This window comes from Macaca mulatta, chromosome 3 (genome assembly GCF_049350105.2).
Source record: "Macaca mulatta isolate MMU2019108-1 chromosome 3, T2T-MMU8v2.0, whole genome shotgun sequence".
NCBI classification, from domain to species: domain Eukaryota; kingdom Metazoa; phylum Chordata; class Mammalia; order Primates; family Cercopithecidae; genus Macaca; species Macaca mulatta.
Window position 1 is genome coordinate 14061307 of NC_133408.1, and position 20666 is coordinate 14081972.

Sequence of the window (20666 nt, forward strand, 5' to 3'; positions counted from 1 at the left end):
CAAATAATTGGTTATTATAACAACCAAGCAATTAATTAGCGGTTACATAATTAAATGAATGTTTGTAAAGAACAATACAATGGAATTTTTTTTTTTTTTTCTTTTTTTTTTTTTTTTGAGTCGGAGTCTTGCTGTCTCGCCCGGGCTGGAGTGCAGTGACGCGATCTCGGCTCACAGCAACCTCTGCCTTCCGGGTTCAAGCGATTCTCCTGCCTCAGCCTCCGGAGTAGCTGAGATTACAGCGGTGCGCTATTACGCCTGGCTAGTTTTTGTATTTAGTAGAGATGGGGTTTCCGCTGTGTTACCCAGGCTGGTCTGGAACTCCTGACCTCAAGTGATCCGTCCGCCTCCGCCTCCCAAAGTGCTGGGATTGCAGGCTTGAGCCACCACGCCCAGGGGAAATATGCCTGTTTTAAAGAGGTATAATTTACGTATCATTAAAGTAACCCAGTTTAAGTGAATAATGATTTTTAGGCAATCTATCCAGTTGTAGGTATCGTTTTAAAAACCTTGAATTATTACTTTATGATTCATCGATTTGGGGGTTTGATTCTGAGTGTGTCAGTACTTCGTTTTAACAACGTCAAAGGTGGAAAAGCACCCCATGAAGACAGGCCAAATGGAAGAGGAAAAATTCCTGGTTGCGATTACAAAATCATTTTAAAAGCCTTTCAAACGACTCTGTCTGTTTAAATTAAAATGTCCATTTCCTGCTGCCCAAAAGTTCTGGCAAACTAGTTGGAATAGGATGCATTTTTATATTTAGAACAATGAGCTCAAAATGACTGAAACATTTCATTAGATTTTTAAACACATTGGCAATTTCCTCCCCTCCTTTTCTTCCTGCTTTCCTTTCCTAAAATTTTCGTAGTCTTCCCTATCTTAATACAACCTGTTATGAACATTGAATTGTATTTTAATAAAATTGGATTGTGCTTTAATAAAATTTGCCACAGCTGTGACACCCTGTGGTAAGCACTTTGTGTACTTTAGTTTCAGCTTGTTATAATAACTTAAGGATAAGACATGAATTAATTTCCCCTGTGGTGCTAGCTCTATAACCTTAACCCAGAACCTCCTTTCTCTCCTTAATTCTAGTTAAAACGGTCCATTAGAGTTTTTCCATACAGCATGTTCTTTTTTACTTTTTTTTGGCGGGGAGGGGAGAGGGAGTCTTGCTCTGTTGCCCAGGCTGAAGTGTAATGGCATGATCTCGGCTCCCTGCAACCTCTGCCTCCCCAGTTCAAGCGATTCTTCTGCCTTAGCCTCCCAAGCAGCTGGGACTACAGGTGTGCGCCACAGCGCCTGGCTAATTTTTGTATTTTTAGTAGAGATGGGGTTTTGCCATGTTGGCCAGGCTGGTCTTGAGCTCCTGGCCTCAAGTAATCCACCCACCTCAGACTCCCAAAGTGCTGGGATTACAGGAGTGAGCCACCACACCCAGCCCCCTTTTTACTTTTTGCTTGGAAATAATTTCAAATTATAGACAAGTTGCAAAAATAGTAAGATAACTCCCACATGCCCTTTGCCCGGATTCAGCAAATCATTAATATTTTGCCGTATCTGCACTCCCTCTTTAAATACACATACAAAGTCATATATGTATGTTACTTATTTTCCTGAACTTCTTTAGCTTTCTTTAATCCAGAGTAATTCCCTGGCCATTGTCTTTCATGTCATGGACATTTTTTTGATTTGGGGATTTTTGTTTTTCTTTTTTGAAAAACACAGGCCAACTATTTTATAGAATGCTTCTCCAATTTGCCCTTGTCTGATGGTTTCTCCTGATTAAGTTCAGATTATGCGTACCGGGCTGTAATTCTACATAAATTGTGTGGTGTCCTCAGTGCATTCACAGGCACATTAAGTTTATTAGTCCCTCATCTGTAATGTTAATTTTGGTTATGTATCAAAATATTATAGTCCCCATTGTATAGTTACTATTCTGCCCCCCATAAATCCCCACCACCCTACCTCCTGCAGCTAATTGGTGGGAAGACACTCGGAGATCCTGCAAATATTCTGCTGTTCATCAAACTTTTCTTCTAGAATTAACATCCATTAATCATCCTTGCCTGAATTGTCCTACCTGTGACAGTTATGAAATGGTAACTTTTCAACCGTGACCCTCTCACTACAAATATTAGTTGACACATTTTAAGAAAGAGCTTTTCTTTCTTTCCATTTTATTTTTATTTTTATTTATTTATTTTTTTGAGATGGAGCTTCACTCTTGTTGCCCAGGCTGGAGTGCAATGGCACCATCTCAGCTCACCTCAACCTTTGCCTCCTGGGTTCAAGCAATTCTCCTGCCTCAGCCTCCCGAGTAGCTGGGATTACGGGCATGCGCCACCACGCCAGGCTAATTGTGTATTTTTAGTAGAGACAGGGTTTCTCCATGTTGGTTAGGGTGGTCTCGAACTCCCGGACTCAGGTGATCCGCCCGCCTCGACCTCCCACAGTGCTGGGATTACAGGCGTGAGCCACTGCGCCTGACCTCCATTTATTATTGTTATTATTATTTTTTGAGACGGAGTTTTGCTCGTCGCGCAGGCTGGAGGGCAGTGGTGCGATCTCGGCTCACTGCAACCTCTGCCTCCCGGGTTCGAGCATTTCTCCTGCCTCAGCCTCTTGAGTAGCTGGGATTACAGGCGCCTGCCACCATGCCTGGTTAATTTTTTAGTAGAGACGGGGTTTCGCCATATTGGGCAAGCTGGTCTCAAACTCCTGACCTCAGGTGATCTGCCTGCCTTGGCCTCCCAAAGTGCTGGGATTACAGGCTTGAGCCACCGTGCCCGGTCTCCATTTATTATTAGTATAGACTCAAAGATTCTTATTTCGTTGGTTATAGTTCATTGCTATCTTGATTTACATTTTTAAAATTAATATACAATTTTTAGAGGAGTGTTAGGTTTACAGTGTGGAGAGTTCTTATATACCCCTTCATCCCAAGCCTGCTTTCAGTTTCCCGTTGTTAACATTTTGCGTTGGGGTGGTACATTTCTTACAGCTGATGAAACTATACTAATACATTATTATTAACTAAAGTCCAGAGTTTACGTAAGAGTTCTCTCTTGGTGTTGTACATTCTATGGGTTTTTACAATGTATAATTGTTACTGGTAGAAGACATCCCAGTTACCTGCAGAGCGAATTCAACTGAGGGGCATAAAGGCAGAAAAAGAGACTGAGGCAAGTTTCAGAGCAGGAGTGGAAGTTTATTTAAAAAGACTTTAGAACAGGAAAGAAAGGAAAGGACGCTTAGAAGAGACCCAAGCGGGCAACTTGAAGGACAAGTGCAGTGTTTAACTGTGATTCTAGGACTCACAGGCTGGCCCACTTCTGTGGTTTTGCATCCCTTTCCCACGATTCTTCCCTTAGGGTGCGCTGTCCGCATGCGAAGTGCCCTTCTTACGCTTGGGAGGTGAACACATACATTGTGTTTAGGAAGTCGTGCGCATGCCCATCGGAGGATTTCTTCCCTTTTCCGATGGAGTGCCCCTGGAAGGTCATACTCCGCCATTTTCTCTTAATGTGCGTGCGCAGGGTCACTCACCAAATACCGGAGATACTAGTGGAAGCTGTTTTTGCTTCTCCCTGGCGCCTACGTTCAATTAACACTCTAATGTAATAGCTGTGGACCATCAGGAGATAATTTGGCACTGGGTGCTGAATTATTTTTAGAGAGGCAATGTGATTGTTGAACCATCACCTGACGTTCCTGGTGGGTGGGGGAAGAGCCCTCTCCTGCCCCTCTCATGCCTAACCACCTGCAACATAATGTCATGTATCTACCATTACAGCATCATACAGAGGCATTTCGCTGCCCTAAATATCTCCTGTGCTCTACCAATTCACCCTCCTTATTTATTTTAATGCTCAAATTGTCCCAGATTTGGCCAGTGGCAGTCACTTCAAGCTGACTCTTGTTCCTTTTGCTAATACGCTCATAATTTTTTCTAACACTTCTTTCTAGCACAAGATGGTCCCTCCCAGTTCCTCTTACATTTTTCCTGCTCAGCTCTAAAATAAGCCATTTCTTCAAGGGGCCCTGTTTTTTTGTTGTTGTTTGTTTGTTTGTTTTGTTTTTTATTGGGAATGGTATTTAGAAACCATTATATAGGCACTAAAACTTTTTGTATTGCTTAAGGAAGTAAATTACTGTTGAGTATATATTTTATCTTTCCCTTTTTGGCTAACAAAGGAAAAGTTCCTTATGTGTTTCACTTTTTGGAAAAAGACATGTTAGAAACATCTGTGCTTTAGAGCATGTTTCCATATGATTACATGGCAGATTTCCCACACTGAAATTGAACTCTTGTTTCTTCACATCTTCAGCCGTATTTGCTATACATAGTCCAACACTATTGCTGACTGAGGAATGTATTTTAGTTTGTCATCATATTGTAAAAAGAAGAACAAGGGGCATGTGGCGTTTTCTCTTTTGCTATTAAGAATCCCCAAAGCAGTTTCTAAACACTGTCACCAACTATGGAATTTTGTAAAGAACCAAAACGAATGAGTATCATATGACTTTAAACACTTTTGAAAAGAAATTGTGGGGGTTTGCTTTTCTGGAAAATGTCTTCCTAATGTGATGGCTTCATACTGTGATTAGCTAGTATGTCAAGGCTGCTGTTACCTTATTCACTTGTGTATTAATAATACTATCTTTAATTTCCAATTTATTTGCAATAACATTGTCACATTTATTTTGTGAGCAATAATTTAGTTAAAACTAGCTAACAACCTGTAAACACACATCAGGCCAAGTAAATGGCTAGACATAGTCACCAACTCCAAAAGTGTACAAGTAGAAGCATCGCTGCACGTTTCCACCTTGTGAGTTTCACTGTGTTCTCAAATGTGTCACACATCACTGAATGTGACATGTGATCCTCTGGCATTTGGACCAAGTGAAGGTGCTCGTGCTAGATTATATATCAAATATCAAAAGCTTAATTTATTTATTATTAAAAAATGTAAATAGAATTTCATTGCACTTCAGTGGACCTTGTATTCCAACACAAACCCCTAGGGTAGGTGCACCCTGGATTAGAAATCACTGCTTTAGAACTTTCCAGAAGAATAAATTCACTTCTTTCTGGTAGGAGAGGTTGGTAGATGAAACGAGAAGAGTCCTAGCTGAGTAGCAGCCCAGTGGCACAGACTTTGAGGGTGTACAAACACTAGCTCCGGGATGCTCAGGAAGGAATCTGAGCAGTTCTACTCTGGAATCTCCAGAATGTTTTTGTCCTTGGTGCTTTATGATCCAACACCTTTCCTCATCCCAGTAGGCAGGCAATTCGGTAAAAGATAATAGTGAAGCTGGCACAGTGGCTCACACCTGTAATCCCAGCACTTTGAGAGGCTGCAGCAAGAGGATCACTTGAGCCCAGGAGTTTGAGACCAGCCTGGACAACAAAGTGAGACCCCCATATCTGCAAAAAATACAAACAATTAGCTGGATGAGGTGGCAGAAGCCTGTGGTCCTAGCTACTCAGGAGGCTGAGCCGGGAGAATTGCTTGAACCCCGGGAAGTCAAGGCTACAATGAGCCATGATCACACCACTGCACTCCAGCCTGGGTGAGAGAGGGAGATGCTATTTCAAAATAGTAATAATGATGATGATGAAGCAAACAGTGGGAACACTAAACTAGTTTAGTGGCGAGGGATATAGATTGCAGCAGGTAACCTGGAGTAAGAGATGTTCAAGGGGAGGCAGAGTATAAGTAGGAGATAGGAAGAGAAGAGGGATACATCATTCTAAACAACGGGAACAGCATATTTGAAGCTCTCATCTGTGTTCACATAGCTTGAGGAAAGATTGAGTGTGGCTGCATGCTCACTGCATACTGGGAAAGAAAGATGTCTGTTTTTAAGCAGTAACATGGAAGACAGCCATACAGCCATATGCCTTTTCAAATGCTAACTAAATATCTCTTAAACAGAGACTGGCCTACTGGTTAAGAGTCTGAGTTCTGAAGTTGACTTAGGTTGATATCCCAGCTCCATCACTCTGGGATCTTGGGCGAGTTACTTAATCTTTTTTCCTGTTTCCTTGTTGGGACTATAACAATATCTATATCATAGTGCTGTGATTAATTTTTAATCAGTTAATGCACATCAAGAGCTTAGTTTAGTATCTGGCACACTGTGCTCAATAATTTTGGCTATTTTTCCCTGACCATTGTGGTTGTTGTTTTTCCTACTTCAGGAGGGCTTAGGGGGAAAATCTAGTTTTTCTGGAGAAAACCTGAAGGATCAAATAGCCCCAGTGATCAAAACTTCATAGTCTGCAACCTCAATTGAGCTGAAATTAAAAACCTGCACTCACTTCAAATCTCTACCCTACAACTTTTCTTCTCATTTTCAACAGATGTTCCTCCAACCGACTCCTACTATCTTGGAAAATACAGTCAACAGATCAGGTTTCAGGTTTCAAATTCAAACTCACCTGCACCTGCCTCCTTTCTGTCTTTTCCTGTCATTGGGAAGACATCCTTCTTTCAGTCAAATGAAAATCTCTCTGTCTGGTTCTGTAAGCCACCCCTTCATAGGGATGGCTTTCCATTGATTATTTTTACCTTTTTTCATGACTTTATCTCCTCTCTTTAGTTTCTTCTCATTAACAGTTAAACATTCTCAAGTCTCTCCCAATTTAAAAAGGCACATATACTGCATTCACTCCAGAAGCTGTCTTTCCTGTTGTTATTTGTAGCCAAATCTATCTACATTTGTCCACAACTATCTTTGTTTTCTCACTTCTTATGTATTCCTCAGCCCACTACGTTTATCTTTCTGTCCCAATCATTTTGCTTACTCTGTTCTCACCAAGATCATCAGTTAATTTCTAGTATTCAGATCTATTAGATATTTTATAGCCTTGATTTTACTTGACTTCTCCATAGCATTTGGTATCTGTCATTCCTCATGCTCTTCTTCTCATGGTTGCCTACATGTTTGCTGTTGCATCTGCCTTTCTGGCCATTCTTCTCAATCTCCAGGACAGCCCACTCCACTGCTTGTGACTTAAATATTAGTGTGCCTCACTGCTTTGTCCTAACTCACCTTCTCTTCTCATCTCCCGTAATGGTCTCTTTCCCTTCTGTGAGTTCACTGACTGTCGTTTATGCTCATGGCTCCCAAATTGGTCTTCAGCCTAGATTTCTTTCCTGATATTCAGATTTTACATCTTTTATTATTTATTTATTTATTTATTTATTTATTTTGAGACAGAGTCTCATTCTGTCATCCAGGCTGGAGTGCAGTGGCGCCATCTTTGCTCACTGCAAGCTCCGCCTCCCCGGTTCAAGCCATTCTCCTGCCTCAGCCTCCCGAGTAGCTGGGACTACAGGTGCCCACCATCACGCCCAGCTAATTTTTTTTAGTTTTAGTAGAGACGGGGTTTCACCAGGTTAGCCAGGATGGTCTCGACCTCCTGACCTCGTGATCCGTCCGCCTCCGTCTCCCAACATGCTGGTATAACAGGTGTGAGCCACCATGCCTGGCCTCCAAATTTCATACATATCAGAGTATTGGAAAGAGGAGGAGGAGCTTTTATTCCCCTAATGATTCTGCTCCTCATTTGAGGAGTCTGGCTCCATCCCAAAATCTTGTGTGTGATCTTTCAGTCCTGACCACAGAAATTTCAAAGCTTTGTCTGCCAAGCCTTATGGGGAGAAACTGCCCTCCCCATACCAGACTTGCATGTGCACTACAGTGCACTGCATTTTTCTAGAAGGATTTGTGGTTAAGGACTCAACTTTCCCACCTCCCACACCACCTCTGGCCAGCCCTGCTCATAATCATATCTGCATTCCTAGCCATTCTATAGGGGAAAAGGGAACACTGGGGTGCTGGTGCCTCTTTTTGCTTCTTGCTTGCAGTTAGTGAATAAAGGCTTGATTGTTATTTTCAGTTCAGCTCATTGTCCTAAATACTACCTGGATACCTGATTGCTTGACACCATTCGGTGGACTCTTTCTATTTGAGGACTTGTGTCTCTCTAGCTGAAGAACATTTTCTTGTATTATTTTTGTGGCTGGGGTTTGGTGAGCTTCTTGGTTCAATGGGTTTATAGTTTTCATCAAGTTTGGAAAACTATTGGCCATTCTTTCAATTTTTTTTTTATCCTCTCTTTACTATCCTTCAAAATATACAATATTAGACTCCTTAAAGTTGTGTTTGATGCTGTTCTTTCATTTTTTCTTGTCCTTTCCCCTGTGTCTTTCATTTTGAATAGTTTCTATCACTATGTCTTCAGTTGCACTGCTCTTTTCTTCTGCAGTGTCTAATCAGCTATTAATCTGAATTCAGTATTTTTTCATCTCAGACATTGTATCTCTAGAAGTTGGATTTGGTCTTTTAAAAATATATTAAAAATCTATTTCATGTCTCTCTTTAATATACTAAGGCTTTCCTCCATCTCCTTGAACACATGAAATATGGTTTCAATAACTGTTTTAATGTCCCAATCTACTAATTCTGTCTACTGTTTCTATTGATTTACTTTTCATCTTGTTAAATTAAATTTAGCCTAAAGCTGCCTCTTCACATATTTTAAGTTTGGCCTAAAGGCTTCCTTGTGCATTATGAACTGTAGCCTACCTAGATGTGTAAAGACTGTAACTTGCTCTTGTAACAAGTAGCAGCGTCTCAGCCAATCACAGCAACTGAGTTTTGGCCAGTCACAGGTGGCCAGCTGTTTAAGCCAGCTTTAATAAGGCAACAAAGCAGCTGTGACCAATCCAGCTATTTCTGTATCTCACTTCTGTTTTCTGTACATCAATTTCCTTTTTCTGTTTAAAAATGTTATTGACCATGTGGCAGCCCTGAAGTTGCTCTGAACCTATTCTGGGGGCTGCCCAATTAATGAATTGTTCTTTGCTAAATTAAACTCTATGGAATTTAATTAGTTTAATTTAAAAAAAAAACTTCTCATTCATTATGGGTTGTATTTTCCTACCTTTTTGCCTGTCTAGTAATTTTTTATTGGGTGCCAGACATTATAAATTTTACATTATTGGGTGCTGGATATTTCTTTATTCCTATAAATATTGCTTGAGTTTTATTCTGGGATCCAGTTAAGCTACTTGGAAATGGTTTGGTACTTTTGAGGCTTGCTTTGTCAGAGGGGACCAGAGAAGTAACAGCCCCCTGAGTATGCTACCTGATGCTTCATGAATTACGAGGTTTTCCACGCTGGTTGGAAACTATTTTCAGCCCAGCATGAACCCTGGGGATTTATCCCTTTTTGTGTGTGATTCTTTCTCTGGCCTCAAGTTTCCTTACTACACATTGTCTGATCAGTAATTAGCCTAATACTGTTTGCAGCTCTCTGGAGCTCCTTCTGTGTGTGCAGCTGTCTCTTATCTGGTTCTGTGCTCTATGAAATCTAGCTGCTGTGGCCTCCTTGGACTCCTAGCTGCATTTCCTTGACCCCCAGGGATATGGAGTCCTTCTCTCTATGCTGAGGCCTGGAAATTCTCTCCGGTAAGTCAGCTTGGGCAATTGTAGAGCTCATCTCAATGGTTTCTCTTCTCTCAGGGATCACTGTCCTGAGTTTTTTATTGTCAAATATCTAAAAATATGTATTTTAAATCTTTTGTGCTGTTTTGGTTGTTTATTTATAGTTTAAGGCAAAAGAGTAAATCTGCTCCATGTTAATCCATCATGGCCAGAAGCAGAAGTCTCATCCTTGCACTGTGTTTTAATACTTCCTCCCTTCCATTTTCTTTCTTCTTTCTTAAACTCCTATTAGAAAATTGTACTTCCTGGATTGACCCTTAAGGTCTCCTAATATGTTCCTCTAGTTTTTAACTCTTTATATTTTTGTCCTTGGTTCCGGAAGATTTACTTGATTTCTATTGAATTATTTATTTCTATAATTATGTGTTTAATTTTTTTTTTTTTTTTTTTTTTTGAGGCGGAGTCTCGCCCTGTCGCCCAGGCTGGAGTGCAGTGGCGCGATCTCGGCTCACTGCAAGCTCCGCCTCCCGGGTTCCCGCCATTCTCCTGCCTCAGCCTCCCGAGTAGCTGGGACTACAGGCGCCGCCACCACGCCCGGCTAATTTTTTTGTATTTTTAGTGGAGACGGGGTTTCATTGTGTTAGCCAGGATGGTCTCGATCTCCTGACCTCGTGATCCGCCCGTCTCGGCCTCCCAAAGTGCTGGGATTACAGGCTTGAGCCACCGCGCCCGGCCATGTGTTTAATTTTTAAAAGCATTTCTTTATTCTGATTTTTTAATATGTAGCATCATGATCTTATTTTATGGATGCACTAATGTGGGATCTTTTAGAATTTGGGTTTCTGTGACATTCTCTTCTGTTCCAATATTCCATTCCTTTAAGAGTCAATTTGTTCTGTTTGTCCTTTTATTTTTCTCATTGTCTGGCAATTTTTGAGTATTTTTTTTTTTAATATATATTTTAAAGGAGACAGCAGGTTGATTTTTTTTTTTTAGGTAGCTAGTATTAACAGACTCTTTCCCAAACAAATGAAGGCATGTGTTTTTGAGGCAGAACTTATCTCTGGAAGCATCCCTGTAGGGTAAGTAGGTAAGTAGGGTGTGAGACATTGCAAGATTGTGGACAGCAACTGCCAGAATGGTGAACTCTTTACTTTGGCCTCCTGAAGAGTGCAGTAATATTGCCAGGGTGGTTAATTCAATTAAGAAGAACAGATCTATAATTTTTTGCCTACGGGTGACTTAGACAAATGCCTGACTGCCTCAGGAAGGGGAGAGGCAGGCCCCAGAGGAGTGTGGGAAGCTTTTTACCACTGCTATTCTGTTGACTGACTTTTAATTAACCCATTAGTGTTTGGACCTCCTCCTTTTGTTTCCACCTTCCTGCTATACCTAAGTCAAGACCAGCGGCCTTTAGATATTTTTTTATTACATAATTCCAATAGAAAAACAACAACAACATTGATCATGCATTCCCAATAGATGTATTGTTATTTATGTATAAGTTAAATACACATATTACTGCACATATTTTTATGCACATCCTGAATCACATGCAAAATAAACATTTGAAAAGGATGCCTTTTATAGACATTTAAAAAAGGATTTTAAAAGCTTTTTATAACATGGGGTCTTGCTCTGTTGCCCAGGCTGGAGTGCAGTGATGTGATCATAGCTCATGCAGCCTTGAACTCCTGGGCTCAAGGAATCCTCTCACCTCAGGTTCTTTTTTTTTTTGAGAGGGAGTCTCTGTCAACCAAGCTGGAGTGCAGTGGCACAATCTCGGCTCACTGTCTCCTAGGTTCAGGTGGTTCTCATGCCTCAGCCTCCTGAGTGTCTGGGATTACAGGTACACATCACCATCCTCAGCTAATTTTTGTATTTTTAGTAGTGACAAAATTTCCCCATGTTGACCAGGCTGGTCACAAACACCTGACCTCAAGTGATCCACCTGTCTCAGCCTCCCAAAATGCTGGGATTACAGGCATGAGCCATCGCTCCTGGCCCTACCTCAGCCTCTTAAGTAGCTGAGATTACAGGCATGAACCACTGTGCCTGGCTTAAAACCTTTTTAAAAATATTTGAAAAATAAAAATAAAAGTCTTAATATTTGCTCCCACACCATGTTTACTGGTCTCGAGCCCCTGAGACATCTGGTCTGTTCACATCTCTGCCTTCCTGATCACCTTTCTGCTCCCATGAAACCTGCTTACCCAGAGTGTTCTCACTTGTTGCTTTCTCCCTTTTTTGTGTACCATGTTCATGGAAAGCCCTTATGTGGAAATTAATGGAAAACTGTCTCTGTACCACAGAGAAGATAAAGGGAGATATCCCATTGCTAGCTCTGGAAGAATTTTAAGCTTAAATCTGTCCATGAGTGTATGACATGGCTTTTTTGCAGGGCTACTGTGGGTCACACAAGTCCTGTAGAGCACCTCTTGTAATGCCAATGACAGTGTAAGTTTTTTCTAAGTAAAATTTCTTCACAGAGTTCATGAAAGAGAGAAAAAATCCTGGAAATGTAACACAATGCAGCAGTTATTTAAAGCCAAGTTCAGTGCCTTCTAAGTAGGATGCATTTTACTAAACATATATTTGAGAGACTATAACATACTAGACACAGAAGATAGGACAATGAACAAGATAGACATGGTATCTGTATTAGTCTGCTCAGGTTGCGGTAACAAAATACTACAGACTATGTGGCTTAAACAACAGAAATTTATTTTCTTACAGTTCTGCAGGGTGAGAAGTCCAAGATTAAGGTTCTGGCTCATTTGGTTCCCGGTGAGGCCGCTCTTCCCGCTCACAGATGGCTACATTCTTACTGTGTCCTCATATGGTGGAGAGAACAAGCTCTCTGCTGTTTATTCCTATAAGGACACTAATCTCATCGATTCAGGGCCCCACCCTTATGACCTCATTTAACCCTAATTACCTGCTGTAGGCCCTACTTCAAATACAGTCACATTGGGGATTAGGGTTTCAACATGTGAATTTTGGGGGTACACAATTAAGTTGGTAACATTACCTGTCCTCATGAAGTCCACTACAAAACATGTATATTAATAAGCAATGACACATGTAATGAGAATGAAACATAGTAAAGGTAGTAACTCATCTGGAGGACTTAGAGTAAACTGTTATTCTCTATATACTTTTTGGCATGCAGAAAGCATACATAAGCAATACACGAAAGCAATGTTTGCAATACACGAAAGCAATGTTTAGGAAAGAGTAAAGCTGCAGAGGTAAACCTGTGGCTTTTGACTTGAAGATAAACCATTTACATTTTATGCAGGTCAAATTTTTTTGTTTGTTTTTAGTTCAAAAAGCACTTAAAATCTTGAGTGTCATAACTGATGTCTTGTTTAGTAGTATACATTGTTTCTCAGTGAGAGGTAATAAAAGGTTATGAACCCACAATAGCAGGTTCTTCTGACTTCTCAGTGCAACTGCTAAGACCATAGAATTGTGAGTGTTGGTCATAGGGAGGCAGTGAAGAGCAACTGAAACAAGTGTAAACACTTTCTTATCTCCTTGTGATTATTTGGGAAACTTCTCTGCTGTTTCAGAAAAAAGTCAAAATAAAACACCATCCCAAGCAGGGACTGAGTCCCCATTTGTCAGTCCTAGGGCCTGGATCACACACTGTCCTCTGATCTTGCATATACTGGTGTTATTGGTGATCCATCCACGACCCTTTGAATCTTTCTTACGTGTCTATGTACATCAGCCAACATCTCCTAATGGTGAACACCTGCACTTTGATTGGATGCGAGCCAGAAGTGGCAGATTTGTCTCTGGGACCGTTAAACCACAAACGTGCAAGGGCAACTGGAGTGCAGGTTCCCGGTGTCATAAAGAACCTCTTCAGCTGCTGTTGGGGTTTCAGATCCACTTATCTCTATGGGGTACTTTTCTCCTCCTACAAAAATAGAAAGTCACAACACAGAAAACTGCAAATTTTGTACTAAATTAACAACTTATGCACCATTAAAGGCAATGGTTTGCCAACTTTCATGTTTATTGGAGTCACCTAAGGACCTGTTATAACATAGATGAAAATATGGACCTCTCCCTCACAGTTGTTGAGCCAGTAGGTCTGAGGTGGGGCTGGAGAGTTGCATTCCTAAGCTTCCACTTGGTGCTGATGCTACTGGTCTAGGAAACACACTTTGAGAGCCATTGCTTTAAAGAATTTTGATGTTCTTCTTACCCGTAGCTTAGATGATTATATTTCCTACAGTCTCTGTTCTTTTCATGGGATCTTCACATACAATATACTATATACAGTTTTCCATGTGATTGTATTGTATCTACTTGACTGTCAAAGTTTCTTGTTGGTGATGGTAGGACATTTAGAATTTTCTACTTCTATAGATGTCCTCATCAGCAGTTGTCCACGTTAGCAGTTCTTATACCTAGTAATAAAATATTAACTTACTTCATTTAATTTTAGAAAACAACAATCTCATGCTTTTCAGATATAACAATTAATATATGCAAATATATTGCAAACATAGTACAGTTACTATCAAAAGTTGTGAAGTTTAGAATCTTTCAGGACACTTTAACATCCATGAAGTGATTCACTTTGAAGCAGAAGCTCCTATCTGTCCTTTATTCTGATGTGTTGGCATCGTGTTTTCCAGAATGAAGAGCAAGGTTCCCTTGGGAATTTGTGGGCCAAAGTGTTTCTGAGAAGTGGAAAAATTGATGCCAGAGAACTGTGAAGAAAGGAAAAGGAAGCCATCAGCTGAGAGGGCATAGCACATATGTATACATAATTTCTGGGAATCTGAAAGATGGGAAATCCTGGAATACAATGCAGCTATCAGTGAAAGGAACATAGAAGACCTGAACTCTGGGCCTGCGTCAGCCATGGATTTACTGAAAGATCCCAGGCATTCATTCATTCATTCATACATCCGTGCATTCAACAAACAGATCTTGAGCCACCTATTAAGCACTGAGCACTGTTCTAAGGGCTGGGGATCCAGGAGTGAACAAAATACACAACGTCTCTGCTCTCCTGGAGCCTGCAATCTAGTGTGGACGAGGACAAATGTGTGAACAAAAAATATTTGTTGAATTGAATTGAAATATTATGACGTCAAGTAATGCTACATGCTATGAACAAAAAGAAAGAGGAACAAGAGACAGCGAGGGAGAGGACCTCTCTAAGGAGGATGCAATGGATCTACTGGATGCAATGACACAAGGACAGGGCTGTGTAAATAGAAGGTGTTCCAGGCTTAGGGAAGAGCATATGCACAGGCTCCGGGACAGATGTGTCGCTGCCACATCCCAGGCTGTTCCGTGAAAGAGCCCTATATGAAAAAGGCCTCCAAATGCCAAAGGAGCTGAGAAATGGAAGAATGAGGCAGACAAATTCAGTTTGTTGGTGAAGGGTGGTTTCTTGGGGAACTCACAGACAGAAGCATGGTCTTGGGCAACTGCAAGACAGAGGGATTTCCCACAGTTACCCTCAGACCCAGAGATTATATACTAGAGGGAGGGAGGGTACATATTCCAAAGACACAATGAAAGGCCACTGTCCAGAACAGACAAGACTGCTATGTGTGTCATAGCCTGTACTTGGTGTGATAGTATTATGGTTGCCTTGATCTCAAGGCAGGATTTGTAGTGAGTACATGTTCTTACACTAAGGACAGTAAATAAAGTAGGAATCAGGAGGGCTGTAGAGGACTATGTGCTCGCAAACCAGACGTTCCCGATAAGTCCTGCTCTTGCAAACGAAGCAGGGCGTTCCTTCCCTGCAAATGGAGGACAAAGGAGCCAGCCTCAAACAGCAGACCCTGGGGACTGGTTAATGTGTAAACATCTTGAGAAACCAGAAAGTCAGGAAAGGTCAGAAAAACAACACGTGACTTGTGACTTGGCAACATTCCACAACCGACTGTATAAAATAAAGCAGAGCGTGTCGTTTGGGGCGGCCGCCATGTTTGTCTCATCCTGTGTTGTCTTGTGTGTTCATTCCTTTGTTTAGGAAACACACAGACCCCAACAAGGGCTTCAGGGACTGGGGTGAATCAGAAGTCAATATGGTGGATTAGCATCCAAGATGCAGTCACGTTTGCCTCCACACAAGCACAGCAAGGAGGCTGAGCCCCTGCAGAACAAGGAGAGAGGGGGTGCAGAGGAATGGAGGCCAGGGGAGTAGTCGGTGGGGCCTGCAGCCTCTGGCAAGGATTTGAGCTTTATTCTGGGCCAGATAGGAAGCCATGGTGAAGATTTTAGCAGAGGAATGTCTAAATTAGGGAAAGAAGAAGTGGAAGGTTACCAGGCGCTTAGCTCCCTCCTGGCTCCCGCAGATGCTAGATTTACCTGATTTTAATAATTTTTACACACTGAAGGGAACCCACACTAAATTGTTGTTTTTAAACAGCTGTTGTTTGGCTGGGTGTGGTGACTCACAGCATTTTGGAAAGTCAAGAGGATTGCTTGAGCCCAGGAGTTCAAGACCAGCCTGGGCAACAAAGTGAGACCCCCATCTCTACAAAAAAGGTAAAAAATTATCCAGGTATGGTGGCACGAACCTGTAGTCCCAGCTACTTGGAAGGCTGAGGCAGGAGGATCACTGGATCCCAGTGGGGTCCAGGCTGCAGTGAGCCATGATCGCACTACTGCACTCCAAACAACTCCACTCCCAAAAAAACCCAATAGTGTAAATTCACATTCTGCTCAGATAACTATTATATCAAAAAACTAGAACTTTACAAATTAGGGTTCCTCAAGTATTTAAACAATGATTAAAAATTTAATCAAGTAAACTCTTTCAAACTAAAAATGTAATGAAAATTATAAGCCAAATAGATATTTAAAAATGGTTTGAACACCTTAAAAGTCTGATACACAGTAATAAAATAGTTACAAAACTTTTCAGTATAAATCTCCAAAATCCTTTTTATAAAAATGTCAATATTGTGGGTCTAAATTTGCTTTGTCACAGTTTCTGTTCTTATATTCCTCTTTTCATACTGCTTCCCTGGGTGCTGGAGGCCTTCTATCTGCCCCTCCAGATCCATTCTCCTCTGGGCCTTCCCTGCTCCATGTCCTGGGAGACTTCTTGTATAAAATGCATCAAAAGGCTGGGTGTGGTGGCTCATGCCTGTATTCCAAGCACTTTGGGAGGACGAGGTGGGCAGATCACTTGAGGTCAGAAGTTCGAGACCAGCCTGGCTAACATGGTAAAACCCTTACTCTACTGAAAATACAAAAATTAGCTGGGTGTGGTCCTGGACACCTGTAATCCCAGCTACTTGGGAAGCTGAGGCAGGAGAATCAGTTGAGCCTGGGAGGCAGAGATTGCAGTGAGCCGAGATTGTACCACTGCACACCAGCCTGGGCAACAGAGCAAGACTCCATCTCAAAAACATAAAAATAAAAAAAAAAAAAATGCATCAACAGAGTCCTTTACCCTCTGACTTTGGGTGGCTTCCACCAGTGGGAGGCATCAGCCCAAGATCAGAGGGTGGGGGAAAATGAGGTGTGCTCCCTTCCTTCAGGGTCTCCATTAGTGGGCTGTGTGGCTGACCCCTGTGCTCTCCAGGGTAATGGCTCCTCCTTCTCCCCAGGCCTAGAGCTAGTGAGGTTCCCACTATTGCTATTGTATTGTTTTTTGGTTTCCCTTCACCCTGCCTACGCTGCTACAATTAGATCCTTCATTATACCTTTCTCAGTTACTCTGTTGGAGTGTGTCATGGGTTTCCCATTAGGAATCTGACCTACCGATAGATTATGACCTAGGAAGTCAGAGTGACCTTTGCTTACCAGTGTGGGTGATCAATACAGGTTAACAGTTGAAGGGCCGGGCGTGGTGGCTCATGCTTGTAATCCCAGCACTTTGAGAGGCCGAGGTGGGAAGATTGCTTGAGCTTAGGAGTTTGAGACCCACCTGGGCAACATGGCGAAACTCTGCCTCTACAAAAAGAAGGGAAAAAAAATTAGCCTGTTGTGGTGGTGTGCATCTGTAGTTCTGCTACTCCAGAAGCTGAGGTGGGAGGGTCATCTGAGCCCAGGGAGGTGGAAGCAGCAGTGAGCTGAGATCGTACCACTCCAGCCTGGGCGACACAGCAAGACTCTATCTCAAAACAACAACAACAAAAACAGTTGAAGACTCAGGACCAGGGATAGGAGACGGTACTGTCTCCCATGAGACCTTATCCACATAGAAAAGTAGAATAGGCTCTTTACCTTTTTTGGACAGCCTTTGCTCATTATGTAAGGAACTGTGGAGGTTATTGGCTCTAACCAGTCAGTTTTGCTTTTTTTGTGTCCTTAGTCTTATGATCTTCAGGAAAATAATGCTGTCTGAATGTCTTATCTTGATAGTGGAGCCTGAGACAAGACAATGACTAATTACATAAGTTTGTGATGCCACCAATAAAAGCCGTTTTGTAACTGCTTGTTTGAAGAAGGACCTGGCTTGGTTTAACTGATTATGAAAGTGCTAATCAATTCAGTCAACCGAAACAGCAATTTTAGCTCTTCATGGCCATTCAGACCTGCAATGATGAAGCCTCTGCTACTCTAGATCTGGCTCTGTGTATACTTGGGAGCTTGGGGACTCACAAAGTCCCCAGGAGAGTGCACATACTCAAAGGTAGGGGGACTTTCAGGGCAGCCCATTTGGGATCCTTGCCAGCTATCAGGAAAACAGTATCAGTGATGCTCTGTTAGCTGGTGCTGAAGAAAGAACCAGAAGAAAAAGAAACCACAATTGCACCTTGAGGGCCGGTGTGTACTCTCTGGATGGATATCGGCTGGATCAGCAGTAAAGAATTTATGGCTCAGCAGGCCATGCCAGCATGGCTTGTACTTTGCTGGCTGACCTGGTGTTTGAATTTCCCTGCCTTCAAGCTTTGGCTGTTCCACTGGGCTAGTATCAATCACTTTTTGATGTATCTTCAGGCTGGGTCCTTTTTTCCTCCAGACTGCTGTGGAAACTAGAAACATAGCAACAATGCCAACATTCCCCCTGGGAGGGCTCTTGTTCAGCCCCCTTCCTGGCCAACAGCGCTGTGCTGTCCCCGCCATGGCAGAAATGCACATTGTGCTGGGAAGGAGGAGCCAGCCATCTTGCAGACCCTGCTACTGGCTGGTCACCAAGCTGGGCACCTTGCAGCTTTTCTGTCACTGGTTTTCTAGTTGGCTGTGGCACTGCCCCATCAGCCCTCTGCCTTGTCAGGTGGGCTCACTTTCTCATTCCCCTAGGGAGCTGCTCCATCCTACTCATTTCCTCCCAAGCCCCTCTCTTCCCTCCCTTTGTTGATGACCTATACTTTGCCAGGAACATAGGAGACACCAGGCTTCCTTAACCCCGACCCCCTTAGTCAAATCACCTGCCTGTCCCTGGCCTGTGTTCTCTCCAGTGACAACCTCGGGAGTATCCCTCCTCCTGCCAAAGGCCAGAGTGGGGGCTCTAGGTCTGGTTACTTCTCTTGTGTCCTTTCCAGGGACATCAGGCCTTCCCTCATAGGTGTCAGCAATGTGTCTGTCAAGGGCTCCGCTAAGCTGGAGAGAGTGGCTAATTGAAGCAATAAGCCAAAAAGGAAAATAACAGAAGCGCCTGTAATCCCAGCACTTTGGGAGGCCAAGGTGGCCGGATCACTTGAGGTCAGGAGTTCGATACCAGCCTGGCCAACGTAGTGAAACTCTGTCTCTACTAAAAATACAAAAGTTAGCTAGGCATGGTGGCACACCACTATAGTCCCAGCTACTCAGGAGGATGAGGCAGGAGAATCGCTTGAACCCAGGAGGTGGAGGTTGAAGTGAACTTAGATTGTGCCACTGTATTCCAGCCTGGGCAACAGAGCAAGACTGCATCTCAAAAAAAAAAAAAAAAAAAAAAAAAAAAAGAAAGTAACAGTGAAGCCCTCATCACTCACTGCAGGAGCAGAAGCAAGAGGATACCACCCTCCCTGCAACAGAGCTCCAGTCAAGAGTCAAGTAATCAGTATAGATGTGGGGGTGAAGGTCATCTCTCTGTTGAGGCTTCTGCAGTTTTATGGTCCCAGGAACCAGGGGGAGGGAGAGAAGGGAGGGCCAGGAGTGGGAAAGAACTGAGTCAGAGTAGATAACAGTGTCTTCGTGGCTCCCTCTTCCCTACTCCCTGAGAATAAGGAGGCCTTAACTGAGGTGCCTGAAGAAGGCCTTGGGCACAGGTGCAGGGGTGGGAACACAGGTGCATGTAAGAGCATGGCCCGCAGGGGCCTGAGACCTTGACCGCAGCTCCCTCCAGGGACTGCAGTGCACGGGCTATGCCAGATCTGGTCTGGAGAGGGAGCCTCCTGGTGAGGCCCGCCTGGTACAGCCTTATAGTTGCCCAGGGTCAGTCCTGAAAAACCACCCCGGGATGCTAATTGGGAGCTGGACTCATTTCCTGTCTACAGGCCTCAGGCGACAGTATAGAGTGGTGGTGTAATATCACCCACCTGAAATATCCCCCCTCGACTTTCTTCTTTCCCCTTCCAGGCACCGTCACGCTTCTCTGAGTCCAAAAGCTGTCCTTCTCAAAGGAGCTGGCTGCCTCAGTTTCTCCATACCCTCCCGTTCACTCCTCAATACCCTGAAGTCTAGACTTTATTGTCATCACTCTGCTGCAACAGGTCTTCCCAAAGTCTCTAAGTTAGGCTGGGTTCGCTGGAAACACACCCGGGCAGGAAGATTTGCATGTGGGAAATTCATCTGGAAATGCTCTTGGGGACAACACTTGTAAGGAGTGAGGAAAGTAGGACTGGGCAGAGGGAGAAGTTGGAGAAGGATGATGATTCAGAGTTGCCTGAAGTTAACGCAAGGGGGCCCAGCCTTGGGGGAATACCCAGCTTCCGTTTCCCTAGAAATGAAAGCAGTCTCCTGCCTGGCGGAGGGGGCGTGACTTACGCCTGATTGGCAGCTCCCTGGATGAGGCGCAGGTAATCGCTGAAAGTCCACCTTGAGCTCCAGCCTCTTGTTTTTAGAACAGTGCCTCACCCCTGTTGTTGTTGGACTGAGGACCCCGATTGCCTGTTCGTTGTTGGCTGGAGGCACCCTCAGGTCCTAGCCACGTGACTTCTTCAATATGGCAGCTTGCTTCATGCAAGTGTGCTGTCCAAGAAGGCAACAGAGTCTGCTGACAAGATGAGAATTACGATCCTATAGAACTTAAGACAGCATCCTGTCACCTGTGT

General features: G+C 43.1%; 2 long non-coding RNA genes across 2 annotated transcripts; one reads left to right on the forward strand and one right to left on the reverse strand.

Annotated features, from left to right (window-relative positions):
• The first annotated feature begins 82 nt into the window (after positions 1-82).
• On the forward strand, positions 83-14621 carry LOC144339665 (uncharacterized). Its single transcript, XR_013414935.1, has 2 exons — positions 83-420; positions 14127-14621. It is a non-coding gene; the product is annotated as an uncharacterized LOC144339665 (long non-coding RNA).
• On the reverse strand, positions 12173-20586 carry LOC144339667 (uncharacterized). Its single transcript, XR_013414937.1, has 3 exons — positions 20380-20586; positions 17269-17418; positions 12173-14201 (listed from the first exon to the last, which is right to left on the reverse strand). It is a non-coding gene; the product is annotated as an uncharacterized LOC144339667 (long non-coding RNA).
• Between the last annotated feature and the right edge of the window lie 80 nt (positions 20587-20666).